The following is an 18,616-nucleotide window of genomic DNA, read 5'->3' on the forward strand; positions in this document are numbered from 1 at the left end:
TTTTTGCTATTATTATTTCCCTTCAAATGTGAAAATAGAATTAAACTATACATTTATACAATATATTAGATTATAGTAAAACAACTTCTATTTCATAAATAAAAATAGTGAACTTTTGATATGAAAAAAGCTACTGTTGAACTACTGAAAAATGTACTTACTTTACAAAACTGACCTCAAGTCATACTGTTATTTTATCCTGTTTACTTTAAAATGAACCAAGAACTGTTCTCTTTTAGTTGGTTACGTTCATTTTCGTTCGAATTTCGGGGGAACAAGGGTTATATACATAACAGAGAAGTTACAGAGTCACACATATAGTACTAAAAGCTTGTGAGACATAAATCAGTGGACTGGATTCTCATATACTTATTCTCTCCTCAAAGGTACTTAAGAACGATTTGACATTTATACAAGTATCTGACTTGCTGGACACTGCACTTGCTACTGGCCCAGGATGTGTGGATTGAGACACCATCCATCCATCCATCCCTTCTTTATATTCTGAGCTTAACGGCTCTTCGCTGTCAGAGAGTGGAGCTGATGTGGGAAATCTTAAGTACTGCTCAAGTTCTGGCTGAAATCAATCACCTGTTTCACATTCAGGGGGAATTTTAAGAAGGCAGGGAAAAACCGACAGCCAGGCTGAAAAATCCAGCGCTGCCGCTTGTGTTTCCATCGCGGCGTCTCCCCTGTCAGCGGCGCTCCCCGAACAAGCCCCTGAAATAAATGAAAGCAGTTCCACTCTGCTGACTGCTGGAGCCTCTATTCCCAGGCTTGATTTAGTGCCACTTTTTTCTTAATGGACTGTTTGTGAGACTGGCTTCACAAACCCACCAATCACCAAACACTGCAACAGAAAGGTTCTGCTGACCTCTGAGATGCTTCGAGATAAAACCTAAACACATGGCATTTGTTAGCGCTCTGTAGCGCTTGACGCAGGGGAACATTATTAGCATGAAATGACACGTATGATTACTGTTCTTTTCTTTTAGCTCACTGCTGCCAGCTCTGTCTCAAACTGACAATTACTTCTACCAGTGCAGCAGTGCGGTGTAAGCTGTTAAACCCCAGGGTCGGTGACCGGAAGGTTGTTGGTTTGATTCAAACACGCAGAAACCGATTATTATTGTGCCCTTGAAATCTTACGACAACTTATTTCTATCAGCTTTTATTTTTCCTATTTATGAGAAACTAATTTGACAGCTAAATGATATAAATGGGAACTGTAAGTCAGATTTTAATCAAAATCATTTTAACATGCTTTTTGGTTGTTGTTTCTCATATGACTTATCGATTAAGTGAATATTTTAGGTTAAAATAAAAAACGTGTTTCATGTGTTAAAAGAATCATCACATGTCCTGGAATAAAGATCTGATCATGGCCTGGATCAAACTTCACAAGGTTTCTGGTATAAGGTGTGATGGTAATGAGATTTTCCTTTTTTTTTTTTTTTTTTGAGAAAATGATGGAAAAGCTTTGGACAAGCACACCAGACTGTATAGTGGTGAATTAATGTTGAACTTATAAAAATAAATAAATCTGAACTAAAAGTCTCATATGCACCATTATGGTAATGAAAAGAGGTGACTTACAAATGTTTCAATTGCATGTATTTTTTTTAATTGTTTTTTTTTTTTGTACGAGCCTATACCTATACCTATACATATAAATAATAAATAAATAAAACTCTGTACTTAAACTGCATAGAAAAGTATCCATACTTGAATTAAATTTTTAAGAGCACAAAGCCATACTTAAATTGTTAAATAAATAAAGTGCTTTTTAAAAAAAAATCTGTACTTAAATTATATTTATTTAAAAACCGGGTAAATATTTTTACAATAAAACACATTTATGATAGCAGTTTTTTAAAAAATCAAAAAAATGTTTAAATTGCATTTTTAAAAACAACAAATTTGTTTTAAATTGCATTAAAAAAGACAAACAAAACAATGCACTAAATCTGCTTAAATTGTCTATTTTTAAACAAAACAAAAACAAAGAGCATGTTTTTTAAAATACACAAAACCTTATTTAAATGGCAAAAATAGAAAAAAATATTCTAAGATTAAATAAATAACATGAAGTGTTTGAATTGCATTTTTAAAAGCAAAAATCCTTCCTTAAATTGCTCAAAAAAGTGCTTGAATTGCATGTTAAAGAAATATAACGGATCATGTCAAAAAAGTTCCCCTAATTGCAGAACCACCCATTTGTGTTCTTTATATGTTATTGCCTCAACACTTAACTGCCATTACCACAACAAATGCTCTTTCTTGTATGTCTCTCTGGCTGCAGAGGGGCTGCCAAGAACACAAACATAAATAACACAATTCAATTAGCATCTAGCTTGAGTGTGTACCATGGTTCTCAGTGTGAGCTGCTCCAGTCTGAGCAGTTGCCAGCGCTGTTTAATTGCACAGGGATCATTTTGAGTAATTAGACAATCGGAATATCCACTAGTTTTAAATAAAGCAAAGAACTAGGATCACTAGAGTCCCGCGAGAGCCGCTTTAAAGGCCTGTTACCGAGAACTGTTTGTTTTGAGCGATGTGCATCTTAGCCTCGCACGTTAGCAGCATTGGTTTGGTTGTGACACACATTCATAGCTTTATTCAAAAATCTAACACAGTTTAGTCTTCTCTGTGGATTGAATATTTCCAGATATGCATTCCTGAGGGACACAATGGCATCTTCATATATGTTAGTAGTCTACATACTCGAGGGATTCACCAAGAATAAACTGCACCTGCTGATAGTGTGTCTATTAAAGGAAATTCAGTTGAAACCAGGTGCTAAATAGCACAATATTAACGTTGCCGGTCAAATAATGCTGATTTTCCCAAAAAATAAAAAATGTATTTACTCAGAAAGGAGTCATGTTTGCAGTGCAAACACCTACAAGGTCTTAATTTAAATTATCTGGTTAAAGTTACCGCAAGCAACCGTTTAGTGTTTTCACCAATCAGAATCAAATCCTTTTTTTTTTTTTTTTTTTTTTTTAAACAATAAAGCTTAAACCAGAAATTGGAGTGATTTTTCAAAAGTTTCTAAAACCCAGAAATGCAACCGCTACTTCCACAATAATGTTTCTAAAACCTGGAACCGGAATCACTTTTTTCCACAAAACTTAAAACCCAGAATCTGGCACCATTTACCCCCCAAAATAAAACCTATAAATCCCGGAATTAGATGCAATTTTTATTATCAAAGCTTTAAATAAAGCAATAAAGATAAAACCAGAAATTGCAATCATTTTTTTCCAAAGTTTCTTAAACCCAGAAATGCAATCACTACTTACACAATGTTTCTAAAACCTGGAATCGGAAACCCTTTTTTCCACAAATCTTATAAAACCCAGAATCAGACACTATTTTTATTAGAATAAAGCTATAAATAAAGCAATAAAGATAAAACCAAAAATGGGAATGATTCCCTCCCCCCACTTTTTCCACAAATAGATTTCTAAAACCTGGAATCTGAATCACTTTTTTTTTCACATTAAAGTTAATAAAACCTAGAAATAGGCAATTTTTTCAAAATGTTAATTATAACAATGCTAAAACCAAAAACTGGAATACCTTCTTTTCAAAATAAACCTTTTAAAACCCAGAACCCCAATTCATTCATGGTGGAGTTTTTCTTTAAGGATAGTTCAGATTAGCATGTGTGCGTAGAAATGCTTAACTGCATGAATAACCTCAGCTCACAAACGAAACCCCTGCACGCCGGGCTAACAGTGAAATCCTCTGTGATGTAAATATGAGAGACATGTGACCTGCGCTCAGAGCAAATAGTTGACATGCATGCTAATAGCTAATTATGAACTACAGGGATTTATTTACCTGGAAAAGCTATTAGCCTCCCAAGACCTCCATTGCCATCATCACCAAATTAACTTCCCAGTACAGCTTGAGGGAGGAAGAGCGAGACGGAGAGAGACAGATCCTGTTGGAAAAAGAGAAGAAAAGAAAAACCAAGACCAGTTTGGACCAGCTTAAATTTTAAGATGCATAGTGCTGCACCTTTAGTGACACCAAACCTAACTGTAATCTATTTCAGTGACCCGGCCTTGAAATAAATAAAATATATTTTTAAAAAATACTTTAAAAATTAAATGCCTTAATATGAACAAATAAATGTAAATAAAAATATAAACTTGATTATTAATTAATGAAATAATAAATAAAAAGCCTTAATATGAATGGATTTTACATATGTGTGTATTATTAAAATACTTATATATACAATAAAAATAAAAGCAATTTTAAAATATCAATCAAATAACTTACCTTATTTTTTTGGAGTTTGGAGTGTGTCCTTTTGTTCAAACAATGAAATACAGAATGAGGGGAAACCTGTTTGAAAACAATTAAATAACAATCTTATTATATAGAGATATGCACTGAAATAAAATAAGCTGACAAAAAAACTGAATCCAAGATTTGGTGATAACATAGCATAACTGGAGATTTAAAAGCAATTTTTAAAAGAACGATCATTTTTGACTGGGAAAACCAAATTCATTAAATGGTTTTCAGCACAATGAATATTAACATTTATTTCATATTTCAGGTCACATTCTCTGGGGTTTGAGTTTAGTTTGGGGTTGGACTACTAACAATCAGGCGGCAAGGAAGTCGACCGGAAGTTGAAGTCGGCCGCGTGCCGCCATCTTGTAGCATTTCACTTGCGTTAGCATCCCATTGACTCCCATTCATTTTGGCGTCACTTTGACAGCGAATAACTTTACATCTGAGGCGTTTAAAGATTCCACTTGTCCATTATTTATTTCTAAAGATACACGACAATGTATAAAGGGCTCCATTACCTTCTATGTTACATTATGGCCCCGTATTAAACAGTTTTTGTAAAAACTAGGCTAACGATTGCGTCATAACCACTCGACTCTCTGTCGCATTACCATACAGACAGGAGGAGAAGCTCGCAGGCAATTAACTTAATATGGCGTACTGGCGTTACATTTTAAAATACTATACAAAATAATTAATCAGAATACTTACTCCTGCTCACTCACGACAAAGAACTCCCCACTCAAGCTCGCCGTCTCTGCAAGATTAACGATGGCAGTTTGCACGCACAGCTACTAAAAGATTTACATCTGTCAGACAGGTTGCTGACGTCATCAAGCTTCGTTTGAGTCTGCGCGTCAGAAACGGAAGTGCTAAAAAACGCTAAAAATGGGCTTCACTTTTCTCAATTGAGTTCCAATGGGGTCGCTGTGTCCTTTTCTTTTACTGTCTATGCTAACAATAGAAGCCAGAAGGAGGGAAACCTGTTTGAAAACAATTATTATTTAAATAATTATCAATTTTTTTTTAAATGCCCACACAAGGATGGACATGACCTTAAGAAATGATAATGCATTTAATGTTTTGTGTTAACTATCCCTTTAACTGGTACTTCAAGTTAGTCACCAGCTGAACTAGCTGGTTTAGGTTGGGTTTTTCAGCACAATAGAGAGGGAGGAGGAAAAAGAAATCGAATGATCGAGAGAGAAATTTCAAAGCGATACAAAGAGATCAAGCAGGCGCTGAGGGAATGGGCTTTCTGAGGCATGACTGCTCCAGGTAGCTGAAGGTGTCAACGGGCTGAAGCAAGTCCAGACAGGGCCATTATCTCTGATCTAGCACGTTCCCTCCTGACCGAACCCAGACCCACGTCCAAAGAAAGAGAGGGAGCGTTTAACCCACCGCAGTGATTTCATTTCTCTACGTGACTGATTATTTCCCTGACCGAACAGTCCTGTCAAAAGCCCTTTGGCACAAGCAGACATATTAAGAAGATCGATTTCCCCCGGACGCTCGAGGCACCAGACCTCAGGAACACTTAACACCTGCGTGAGAGCGGACAGACAGCGCTTTACCTGTAACCTTGATGTCAAGCAGGAAGAAACGCTATTTGAAAACAAGAAGCTTTGATTTAGATCCTTTAAGTGTGCTGCCTTCTCTGCTTTATATGTACAACATGTACCAGAAGCAGCTTTTCAAAATGTGGGAAGCACAAATGAATTTTACTTATGAATAACCAGAGCAGATCTACATTTGGCTTTATTTTTTGGAATGTGCTCTTAAAAGCAGTAAAAAGTGTCTAGGTATAAAATAAACATGAATATCAGTGCACGTACACTTATAATATTTACAAATAGCATTAGTAAAAACAAGATTATAGATGCAGTCTGTTGTAAATCATTTAATTTTGCAGCTAATGCTGCCGTCTTGGGAAGCATGAAAAATGAAATAGTTCTTCCAAAACATTTAATTTGCTGAGAATGCATTCACCCTCAGGCCATTTAAGATGTTTGTTTATTCAAGGGAACAGATTTGGAAAAATTAAGCACTGCATCACTTGCTCACCTATGCTTCCTCTGCCGTGAATGGATGTCATCAGAATGAGTCGAAACAGATGATAAAAACAATCACAAGTAATCCACACCACTCCAATTAAGACCTTCTAATACAAGTCCATTATCCATATTTTTTTCACTAGAGAAAGCATTATCTCCTGTTGTCTAAATTATTCCTTTAGGAGTTTGTGAGTATCTCTTTTTGCAAATCCCAATAAACACAAACTTTAAACTACTACACATCAACAACTCATAAAATGCACTCAAACTATTGTAAAGTCAGCATTTACTATGGTCTTACAGTTAACAAACAGTGAAAACTGCAAACAATGCTGTATTAATTATAACGCACTCAACTTTACTTCATTGTAAAAAAAAAAAAAAAAAAGAAAAAATCATAAAGCATTATTGGACTGGTCTGGCAAAAGTTTAAATATGTTTCCCCAAAATCAGATTCATATTATTATTATTTTTTTAATTTTTTATTTTTTTACCAATTGTTTATAAATTAACCAAACTCAAAGCATGCAATGTAGTTATATATCTAGTGAAAACACTGACTGTCAAAGGCAGCAGCAGTTTAGGGTCAAAATGCAGCTTTTGTTATCAATGAAGACAAAAACTAAATCCAGAACATGGGAACTTGAATAATTAGAACCAAAAGACTCACCAATCTTACAGCAACAAATCACATGTCCTGAAGAAAAAACACAAGATAGTCCGAAAGCATGTTGATTTAAGGAGACTAACAACACACACGCTGAGACAATTAGACAGAGATAAATGAACAGTCATTACTAGAACACTGAAACCATTTCAAAATAAAAGACACTTTTAAAGAACCATTTCATTTTTTACAATTTTAATAATCTGAGGTTATTCCTCTTCATGGAACCACTGATATCAATAACAAACGTTTATTTTTAAGAGCGTAAACGAAGCATTAAACCTGTATTATATTTTGCAGCATGTATTCTGTGAGCATGCAAATTTCCTGTTTGTTGTTGCCCAGTATGTACAGTGTACTAGTGCCAGATCTTTAGCTAGTGCTAACATGTATATCACTGCATACATTCACATTCTTGTTTTATTTCTACTTGACAGTCTCCAGTAAAAGCAATTCTACATTTACTATACTATACATGTAAGTTGTATGCTTTATCATTTAACTTTAAATTTATGCTTCCCAAGTATCAACAGTTGTTGAATTTTATAGTTTCAACAACTGTTGGTGATATCTAATCCAACATGCAACTTAATTTCCTAGTTTTAAAAAGCAAGCAACCAAACGCAAACACACACAAACACACACACTCTCCCACTCTTTCCCTCCACATACAGTACACACTCATGGTTGGATCCACCTGATTGCGTTTCATTTTTCAAATCCTGATGTGGATGTGACAGATAAAAGGGTGTGATGTACTTCTGGGCCGCTCTGTCTCCGTATCAGAGCTCAAAGCCTCCTGTCCAAAATGCTGTGTATAAATATTTGATGCAGCTGCAACTCGTTCTGGACTCTTCAGGAGAGTTCTTGTGTGGAGTTTGAGCACTCCACACTAAAAGCTACAAGTAACAAAAAGACAAATACAAGGAAACGGCTTATGAATTAGAAATCATGCCATGTGATTTAAAAGCACATGGCCCATCATTAATTCAATTTTTTTTTTTTTTTGTATGAGGTATTCAGAGCAGATGCTCAGAAACAGCGGATCGATAGATAGATAGATAGATAGATAGATAGATAGATAGATAGATAGATAGATAGATAGATTTTTGTTGATGCATCATCTCCACTCTTTTATTCTTCAGTCAGTTTCTGTTGTTTCATCTGCTGTAATAATTTTATTTCCCTCCAGGGTTCAATAAAGTTCTCTCTTCTCTTTTCTGAGATGCTCATGTAACAATCATTTACGACTGAAAAAGAGCATTAAAACATGCAATGCACACGCAAACACAGCCTCACATTCCCCAGCACAGGAGAGGTTATCAGCTCCCGCTTCCCGGAATAATGGAGGATGGTGGAGACCTGTTTTAGAGCGGAGATGCATGAACATGTTTGCTTTACTTTGGCCAGACGCCTCAGGGACGTGTCGCTCTGACAGAGACAAAGTGACAGGGCACTGAAGAGGACGATGGGAACAGAGGGAGGTTTGTGTAGTGTCAGGCATTGACTCTGTGATCAACAGCTTGGCTATGTGTGCGCGCTCGGTCAAGGAAAAGCATGATCGACTTCCGCACTAAAGCCTTGCAGAAACGGCATGCGAAGTCGAGCGGAACGAGAGACATTTACGCTGTTTGGACAGAGCCGGGGGAGTTTCATCCTCCCAGGTGCTTGATACTGTGTTTTTCACTTCAAACTGAAGGATTTTTCTCTCACAGTGACAAAGCTGTTCCAGTCATTGCCCGAGGACCTGGTCTTACATGACACGGCCTCTCTCTATCAGCTTCTCCACTGTACTGCAGCATTCAATGTGCTGTTTCTTCCTACATCCTCCTAGCCGTCATTTTTATTGTCATTTTGACTGTCAGCAAAACATATAGCCCACATTCAAGCCACTCGAGGCATATAGAACCATACACTTTAAGGTTTTTAAACTTTTAAACAACAATTTTCAAGTCAACATTCAAAATTTGCTTTTATATTTCTTTGAATTTTAATCCATTTTAAAGAAATGTAATGAAACCATAAAACGACAAACTTCAAAACTACAAATGTTTTAACTTTTTTTTTTTTCAAAACTTTTAAACAAAGCTCTGTCAAGCCAACATTCAAGTTTTCTTTTTAGATTTAAAAACTACAGCTGTATACAGCTCAGTACTCATCTGGCTGGATCTGTCTGCTGCTTTTGACACCGTTAATCATCACCAGATTCTCCTGTCCACCCTCAGAAAGATGGACTATTGTAATGCTCTCCTGGCTCTTCCTGCATGTACTGTCAAGCTTCTGCAACTGATCCAGAATGCAGCAGCGAGGGTTGTCTTCAATGAGCCAAAAAAAGCTCATGTTACTCCTCTCCTCATCAGGTTACACTGGCTTCAAGGTTCTTATGCTTGCTTACAAGATGACCACTGGCACAGCACCAACATACCTAAAATCACTAGTTCAAATGTATGCGCTCTCCAGAAGCTTGTGTTCTGCAAGGGAATGACGCCTTGTGGTGCCATCCCAAAGAAGTTCAAAATCACTCTCACTGTCCTTTTCCTGGACTGTGTCCAGCTGCTGGAATGACCTCCCAATCTCAATTCGAACAGCAGAGACTTGACTCATTTTCAAAAAACATCTAGAGACTCTTCTTTTTCGCCAGTACTTGACCAACTAAAAAAAAAATCCTACAGGTTTTGTACTAGACTAACTGAGACTTGCAATGACACTTGTATGTTGTTCTCACGTTGGTCTGATTGCTTCTATTGTTCTCATTTGTAAGTCACTTTGGATAAATGCTAAATGATTAAATGTAAATGTATCAATTTATTTGCATTTCACTTCATTTTATTCATTCTTCAATTTGCAATTCTGCCTCGATTCAAATTCAAATTGAGGAATTAAATTAGAATGACGGGAAGAAATTATGAAATACAATCCAAAGAAATTCAATGCAGCAACTAGACCTTTAATCTACTCTTTTAAAAACTTTTTAAAAACTTTCAAACAACGTTTATAAGTCAACATTCAAAGTTTGCGTTTATATTTCTTCAATGTTCAGTTCAGTTTAATTGTACTTCCTTATATTTAAATTCAAATTGCTATACACTATTTGCTCCATAAATTCAAACTGAGGAACTTAATTGGGTTTTAAAGGCATTATCAGTTCAGTTCTGAATGATGCACAATCCTGCTAACCATCAGATAAACACACAGCGGCTACTTTTCGTTTCTTTAGCAGTGGGTGTCAAAGTAACAGGTATGCTAATGCAGGTACTGAGTGGGTGGGGTGACAGTGGGAAAGATCCACCTCCAGCAGGTGGTTGGGTAGCAGTGGTGCTCATTGGCTCTTCCTTAGGGCATAAACCCACACAAGCACACACGCACACACACACACACACACACATACACACACACTGTGCAACTATGCAGACTTCTCCTGTAGGCCCAGGGCCTCCTCACAGGGGTGACAAGCACTGACTGAGAACTCTGTAATTGGAATGACCCTGAACTCACACACACACACACACACTCCTCATCTTCTACTTTAGATAGATTGCCAAACTCCCAAACTCCCGCTGCTCATTTGCTGATGTGCATGACCGTGTCCAAGAGGCAGCCGCACTTGAGACACAACCAAATTGATGGAGCTTCAGTAAATGCGTGTGTGTGGGCTCCCAACGTAAAGTGATTTGTGATATGACATGCTCTGCTCGAGTAAGAAGGAATGGAGTATGTTTCTCGGGTCTTTGGGAATCATTCCGCACCTGTTACAGAAGCCTGGCACGTGCTAATTCAGCACTTTTTATACAAGAGTGAAATCTAATGAAATCTGACAGGTTAGACCTCTACATACTCCATTTTTTGCAAGTCACTCAGAGTCAAATGTCAAGCATTCATCCTCGTGTTTTGATGGAAAAGTCACGTTGGAAAAGTCTAATAAATTGTCTTCTTAAAATTTGCTCTACTAAAATATACACACAAGGCGGCTAGTAAAATAGCCGAGAATCAAGAAGCTGAACAGTGTTTACTACAGGGTTTACCTAACTGGAGTTTGTGAGCTAATGAAAAGCTCAAGATTAATTAAATCTATAAAATGTCAAATTCATTTAATTTAATTTAAAACAATAAAAATAAAATGCTTGCTTAAAAAAACATTGAATTTTTATTTATTTGTTTACCTGCATGTCATGTAACCATTAACTGCCATCAGGTCAACATCAACATGCAAATATTTTGTTAAATGACTGAAATATTAAAGTAAAAATCTCAGGAGCAGAGCTTTAAGTGGTCTCCAGCGATATCATTCCGGCTTGGTGGGATGTCAGCTAGCGAGTCAGCTGATTCTGACCTTGTTCTTTTAGTACTCAGAGTCTACGAAGCAGTACTAATTCTCAATCTCAGAATCTCAACTGATTCGCGATCCCGCTCCGAACTTCCGAACTGACTCAAATGATTCGCGATCCCCAAACTGTCTCAAATGATTCGCGATCCCGCTACGAAGTCCCGAACTGACTCAAATGATTCGCGAACCCGCTACGAAGTCCCGAACTGACTCAAATGATTCGCGATCCCGCTACGAAGTCCCGAACTGACTCAAATGATTCGCGAACCCGCTCCGAACTCCCGAACTGATTCAAATGATTCGCAATCCCCAAACTGACTCAAATGATTCGCGATCCCGCTACGAACTCCCGAACTGACTCAAATGATTCGCGAACCCGCTACGAACTCCCGAACTGATTCAAATGATACGCGATCCCGCTACGAACTCCCGAACTGATTCAAATGATTCGCGAACCCGCTACGAACTCCCGAACTGACTCAAATGATTCGCGATCCCGCTACGAACTCCCGAACTTATTCAAATGATTCACAATCCCGCTCCAAACTCCCAAACTGACTCAAATGATTAGTGAAGCCGATTTTTTTTTTTTTTTGATGACTCCCCTCATCCCCTGCTGAGGTAACAACAACTATATTTAAGTGGTTTTATATACAGCAGTCAACAGGCAACCTTAATAATAAATCCTTTTATTAATTTGTGGATTTGCTTGAGCTAAAAGAACTACTGAACATAAATAAAATGTGCAAAAGGATTTTGAAAAAATACCCTTAGAAAGAGCTACTGCATTAATTCATTAGCTTGCGTCCGAGTGTATGCGTTTCACACACCCTCTCCAGCCACATTGAGTTGTTGACACGACTGACAGCGGGCAAAAGCGACGCATGCGCTTTTCACTTGTAAAACTCAAGGGTGTATGGGTAATGTAGTCTCTTCTTTCAGTGGGACGAATTAGGAAGCCTGCATTGTGAAGTTTTATGTTCTGTCCCTGTAATTCTGTTTTACTGCGGAGCTTCTGTCACGAAAACAAATTCATCGAATGTGTAAACATACCTGGCAATAAAGCTCATTCTGATTCTGATTCTGAAGGGCGCTCTGAAAAGCGTCAGCGCAGGCAAAAGATTAAAACCTCTATTAAAACAGATGTCCAAATGAGCGTACCGGTATGCAAGCAAGCTCTTGGCGCACGGAGAGGTGGCAGTACGGTCAAGAGCTATATTTGGAAGTGGCGGTACTGAGTACCGGTGCATACCGGCCCACTTAAAGCACTGCTAAGAAAATATTTTAGCTCAAAGGAGTTTGGCAGACAAAAAAGTTTGGGAAGCCCTGGTTTAATGTCTATGTAACTTTATACAATATTCCTGAAAATGCATTTTGATTGACTGAGTCTTTGAAGCATGATAAAAAAAACATACTGCAGTGTCCAAATCACTGGGGTTTCATCAGTAAATACAATTTTACCTACATTTTCTTAATGCAACGAACAATACATGGCACAAACATATTAGAAAAGAGTTACTTCAAACAACCCATTATTTTTATTTTTAGCATTTACTATAGCAATTTAACTCAAATTTACATGCCATCAACACATCAGATATTTTATTTGCAAGCTAACACTTTTTAGACAATTATCTGACCATTAAGGAATGGTCTAGAAGCTGATACTAAATGTTAACTAAAATAATTGGCAAAATGCAGCTTCAGTCTTATTTGCTGTCCATAATTTGCAATTGGTTTGCGTGGTGGGGGGTAATCTCCAAGTAGTCTCGTGAGGTTCTGGTTACAGACCACCTATTCCATCTGTCTCTCACCTTGCTGTCAGATACGGCGAGCGCGCGCCGACGCTTCCCTCCCAATCACGTCATTATTCCGAAGCCTCATCTTTATTCTGAGGAAAAGCATCTGTTGATGGATTTTTGGTTAGCGGCGCTTGTAAACGCATCAGTTTCCCCCCCTTTCCTTTTCTCCACTGTGTTGCATTTAATTAGGAATTCCAGTTATTCTTGTGTTTACGAGGAGCTCTTCAAATGACACGCGCTGGGCCATCTCTCAGATATAATTTTACATTTAAATTGAATCTTCTGTTTGAGTAATTGGGCCAATCCCACATCGTTATTTCCCTTGAAACTGCCGTGCACAAAAGCACCGACTCAGTTTATCTGGAGATTTGTATACGTGTTATTATTTTATCAAAAAAGCAGATTATCTAAAGCAGAGACATGACCGGTGATGAGTGAGAACAGGAGCTCTGATCACTTCCATCACCTCCGGTAAATCCGGCGGCCACGAGCGCGTGGATGGACGGCTGCCTTCTCAAACAAAGAGGGAGAATTATTGTTTCAGAGAATCTGTTGTGCGATTGGCTTGCGTGAAAACTCTCGTTTCTCGTCCACAGCCCGAGTCAGCACGTTGTTCCTGTAGCCTGGCCATCCCATACATTTACTGACCTGTTTGTTGACATGAAATATTCAACAGTGGCATGGAGCCGACGGTGACGCGTGGATGATCTCCGGAGACTCTGGTATGACACCTTGCAGCTTGTGTGTGTCACATTGATTGGGATGTTGGCTGCAAAGAGCAGGTTTCAGGTTTAATAAGAACAAGCGTGGGTGGATGAACAGGCTTTTAGACTCAACGCTTTGATTCTGAGTTTCACAAGGAGCCTGTGGCTGAAGACAATGACTCAACAATTCATATATATTTCATTCATTCCAGTGAAAGAGGCAGCACACAAAACTGATGTAAATCCAATGATTTCTGAAGGATCCTATGATACTGAAGACTGGATTAATGATGCTGAAAATTCAGCTTTGATCACAGGAATAAATTACATTTTCTATTATATTACAATAGTAAACAGCTATTTGAAATTCTCCCAAGGTCAAATGACCTGAGCTGCTCTCTTCTGCATGAAAGCGTATCTCTGAGCAATAAGCCTTTCCTCTGGGTGTGTTGTATCTCTGTTGAGATCACTGAGTACAGTGGATTGATCTGAATGCGGTGTAGCCGGTGGTTTGTGATGATAAAGCCAATACAGTGCTCTCTTCCATCTGTAGGACCGGCCTCGCATCAGATCAGCTCAGCTTTAATCCACACGACTCCAATGTAATGTGTCCAACCCTGCGGCTCCGGCCCTCCGGTTAATCAACAAGTCCAGGCTCGACTGCATTCACTGCTGGGTTGATTGTGCGCTTTCATAGACTCCAGCAACCAATCATCTCCTGTAGAAATCTGTTGAATCTGTCAAATAAATATTTTTAGGATTTTAACCGTTTAAAAAAATATTAAAATATATTTTTATGTGTATAATGTGTATTTATGTGTATATATTCTATGTGTGTGTGTGTGTGTGTGTGTGTGTGTGACACACTACTTCTGCAGAATTTGCTGAAATCTGTAACTTGAATCTGTTGATTTCAACAGACACATAAAGACATTAGAACTGTATGAATTATTTACACAATGGCCAAAAATTCTTAAAATATTACTTAAACATTTATTTAATATTTGATAAAAAAAATATTAAAATATGAATTTGAATCAAATACACACATATACACACACACGTTTATTTATCGACTGATCAAACAGGAGGGAAAAAGACTGACAGAAACCAAATAATACAAAACATCCCAGAATTAATTTAATAATAGAATTAATTACTTAATAATACTTACGTTCTTGTTATATTTGCTGTTCTTTTCCCTCCAAAATGATGTCCCTTCCTGGATAATAATGATGTCAAAGAAATTTTATTAGTAAACAAACAACAACAAAGAAAATCACACAATATTTACATGATTAGCTGATTTGATTAATCAGATTGATTAAAACACCTGGACTCAATTAGCAAATAAACACACACTCATTATATTGTCTGAATACGTTCACACACACACACACACAAACACACACCCATATATATATATAAAATCATAGATAAAGTTATATAAATGATTTAAAATTCACACCATGTTCACTTCATTGTGATACTGTGATGATACAAATTTTACATATATTTAATCTTTACAAATATATAATATAATTTAATATAAATTCAATGAATATTAAAAAATATAAATATATAAGACCATATGATGGGGGACATGACAATGAAGATATTAGGTGTCGCCCTGCAGCACCTGTACCTCTCCTCACACTCCTCCATCTGTGAGCGTCTGTTTCTCTGCAGTGTGTGTTAACTGAAGCGTCACACGGGAGGACAACGCAACACTTCAACACCACAGACATCTGCCTGCAGCGCCGCATCTCTCTGGGTCACATTCATTCACGAGCACGTGCTCCTTAAATCAAATCACATCATGATACCTGTCTTTTCCTCAACTGTTGATTACTTATAGAAGGTGTACTCGCCTGGACAAGCTGGTCAGTCTGGTCTTTGATGATGGTTTAAGACCAGGAAACCAGCTAAACCAGATTAGACCAGCTTAGATCAGCGAACCACACCTCCTGAGATGTATTCCTATATTAGGGAACAATTATAATACTTCAGAATCAATGCTTGCAAAACGCCTGAAATGCATTTCAATAAATTCTCTTCCTGTCAGTTGAAAAGGAGTCAGTTCATACTCTTCTATTCATCTTTAAGTGCTCGTGTTGCTTACATATCTACACAAATGCTGTGCAATGCGATGGTTTTCCAGGCCAGAGCTGGAGTGAGAGAGCGAGCGAGGTCTCGATGTATCTGCTGTCAGTGTGACACAACTCATCAAACCGCTCTGGCCTTGAGGGTTTGTGGGTAAAATCTGTCACACACTCACAGTCGCACGAAAACTGAATTTAAACGACGACCTGTCGACTGGAATCACATTTCCAATCCAGTCAAATGAATTGTCATTCTCAGCATTACAGCGCAAAGCTTCACCTGTGGTGAGACTCATAAATCTCAGTCGAGAAGGAAACACTGTACTCACCAGTCAGCTGTGTTTTAAACATATACCTCGACTGATCCACGAGTTTAGACTTGAGTTTTTACTAAGACGTCTATGGTGGGGAACGGAATGGCTAATGCAACCTTTATTTCAAATGTTGTGTTTTGGTGGAAAGCAATCTTGAATTAATTATGAAATGCTTGGTTTGTTATTGCCTCCAAAACACAATCACATCAGTTATGGCTTCCTGAGCACTGAGATGTTTGATGTGGTCTCCTCAAGTTTCATTCAGCTTCTTAAAATCTTTAACAGGCTTAAAATTCATAAACAGAGAGAAGATAGATAGATAGATAGATAGATAGATAGATAGATAGATAGATAGATAGATAGATAGATAGATAGATAGATCAGGTGTGGATTTTGAAAAACAAAAAGTCTATTGGTGAGGAATGTCTTATTGTGGCGGAGGGGAATATGCCACCGCCTTGTGGGGGAAATATTCAGCACTATACTAAGGATGACTGAGTGAGCAACAGGATCCTAGTCCCCCCACCCAATGCTTTTAGTCTTTGTACAACTGTTAGACTAGTTGTATGTTGTGTCTATCGTGTTGCAATGTGTAATGCTCAAGAATCAGCGAGGTGGGCTTCAGGATTTACTCAATACACGGCAGCCACCTGTAGTGTGTGTATGTAGAAAACTCAGGAGGTAAACCTAGTTAACTGCAAAACCCGCCCTCCCCTGAATCTAACAGGATAGGTAAGACGCCCCCACTCCTTAGTATAAGTGACTCAAAATTAGCATAAACAGTTTTCAGTTAACAAACAAATTTTACATTTATTTGTACTGCAAGATTTTAAATGATTACGTTTTCCTTGTTTTCACAAAGTTTACAAAACAAGTGAAATAAAAGAAATGTTGAAAATAATAGAGATGAAAAATCAACAGATTTGTGTCAGTTACAGTTCAATCTGAGGAAAGTAAGAATCAGTGTCACTTATTGTGAGTAACCTTAAACAAAACGTTTCACAGTTAACTCAACCTTTCAAACAAAGTACACTTTGAAGTTCACTTCAATCCGGCTCAAAAATCCAAGATCCAATTCAAAAATCCAGGAAAAGAAAGGTATAAAGTTATACTCTATCAATATATGGAGTTCACAGTCCCAAAAAGTTCAGTTATGTACACCAAAAGAAAGACTATGCATCCCTTCGCAGGAAAATTCACTGATCACAGTTCCATCAAAAATAACTGTATGATTTATCAGTTCAGATGACTCACTTACAGAAAATGGCAGTTTGCTTACCAGTTTTCAGAAGGAAAAGAGGAACATAATTTTTAATCACCACTCTTGGTTCGTGAATGAGGTGCTGAAAGATGTCCAATGGATGGCAGGGTACTGTTTCTTCACTCACTAACCCTCAGCGATTGTCCTCGCGATCCTGACGACGGCAGCTTGATTCAACGAGGCCGCAATCCCAGCTGATGGAGGCACAATGAGAAGACAAACAACGCACGACCCTATCCGATGACTCAGCGAACCTTTTAATTCACACGATCAGTAACAGCACTCACTGTTTCAAGTTCGTTTGAACAAATGAAACAAAAACTGTTTGAAGCAAATAAAACACGAGACTGTTTAACTCCTACGTGACTGAGACTTAATGAAACTAACAGGCCTTTTGCCCAGCTTCATGCATGAACACGGCAGAAAACTCGTTTTAACGCTTACTTCGTTAAACTTGTTCATATACACGAAGACTCAGAAGCAACGTCACGCAGCTCTTATGTATGTCGCAAGTCTAAACGGGACTTTTTTCCACGATTGACTACCCGAGATCAACATTCAATTTCAGCTCACCGCTGCTCTTCTCCGCTCTCTCCGCGCAACTCCTCAAAACCTAAAAAATGGCGGCGCCCACGACAAACATCAAAATAAAAGTCTCCACATATTAGAAAAATGTAAATCCCCTACATTATTAATTCACCTGCATTGGAAAACATTTACGATTCATGTGTTTTGGCATAGGGTGCCACCCCAGTTGGCAGCAACGAATTAAAGGTTATGGCCAATTTGAAAATTTACAAATGCGCGAATCTTTCGTGATTCGTGATCCCACTACGAACTTCCGAACTGATTTAAATGATTCGCGAACCCGCTACGAACTCCCGAACTGATTCAAATGATTCCCGATCCCCAAACTGACTCAAATGATTCGCGATCCCGCTACGAACTCCCGAACTGATTCAAATGATTTGCGATCCCCAAACTGACTCAAATGATTCGCGAACCCGCATTGAACTCCCGAACTGATTCAAATGATTCGCGAACCCGCTACGAACTCACGAACTGACTCAA

At 37.9% G+C, this 18,616-nt stretch overlaps 1 long non-coding RNA gene across 2 annotated transcripts; it reads right to left on the minus strand.

Moving 5' to 3' along the window:
* Positions 1–12,877: 12,877 nt before the first annotated feature.
* Positions 12,878–18,238, minus strand: LOC113062618 (uncharacterized). Of its 2 annotated transcripts, none has more exons than XR_003278559.1 (4): positions 17,564–18,238; positions 15,514–15,848; positions 15,043–15,090; positions 12,878–14,605 (listed from the first exon to the last, which is right to left on the minus strand). It is a non-coding gene; the product is annotated as an uncharacterized LOC113062618 (long non-coding RNA). The 2 variants fall into 2 exon arrangements; XR_003278560.1 differs by having other exon boundaries at positions 17,604–18,235.
* Between the last annotated feature and the right edge of the window lie 378 nt (positions 18,239–18,616).

The sequence above is a fragment of the Carassius auratus genome, chromosome 44 (assembly GCF_003368295.1).
Source record: "Carassius auratus strain Wakin chromosome 44, ASM336829v1, whole genome shotgun sequence".
NCBI lineage: Eukaryota > Metazoa > Chordata > Actinopteri > Cypriniformes > Cyprinidae > Carassius > Carassius auratus.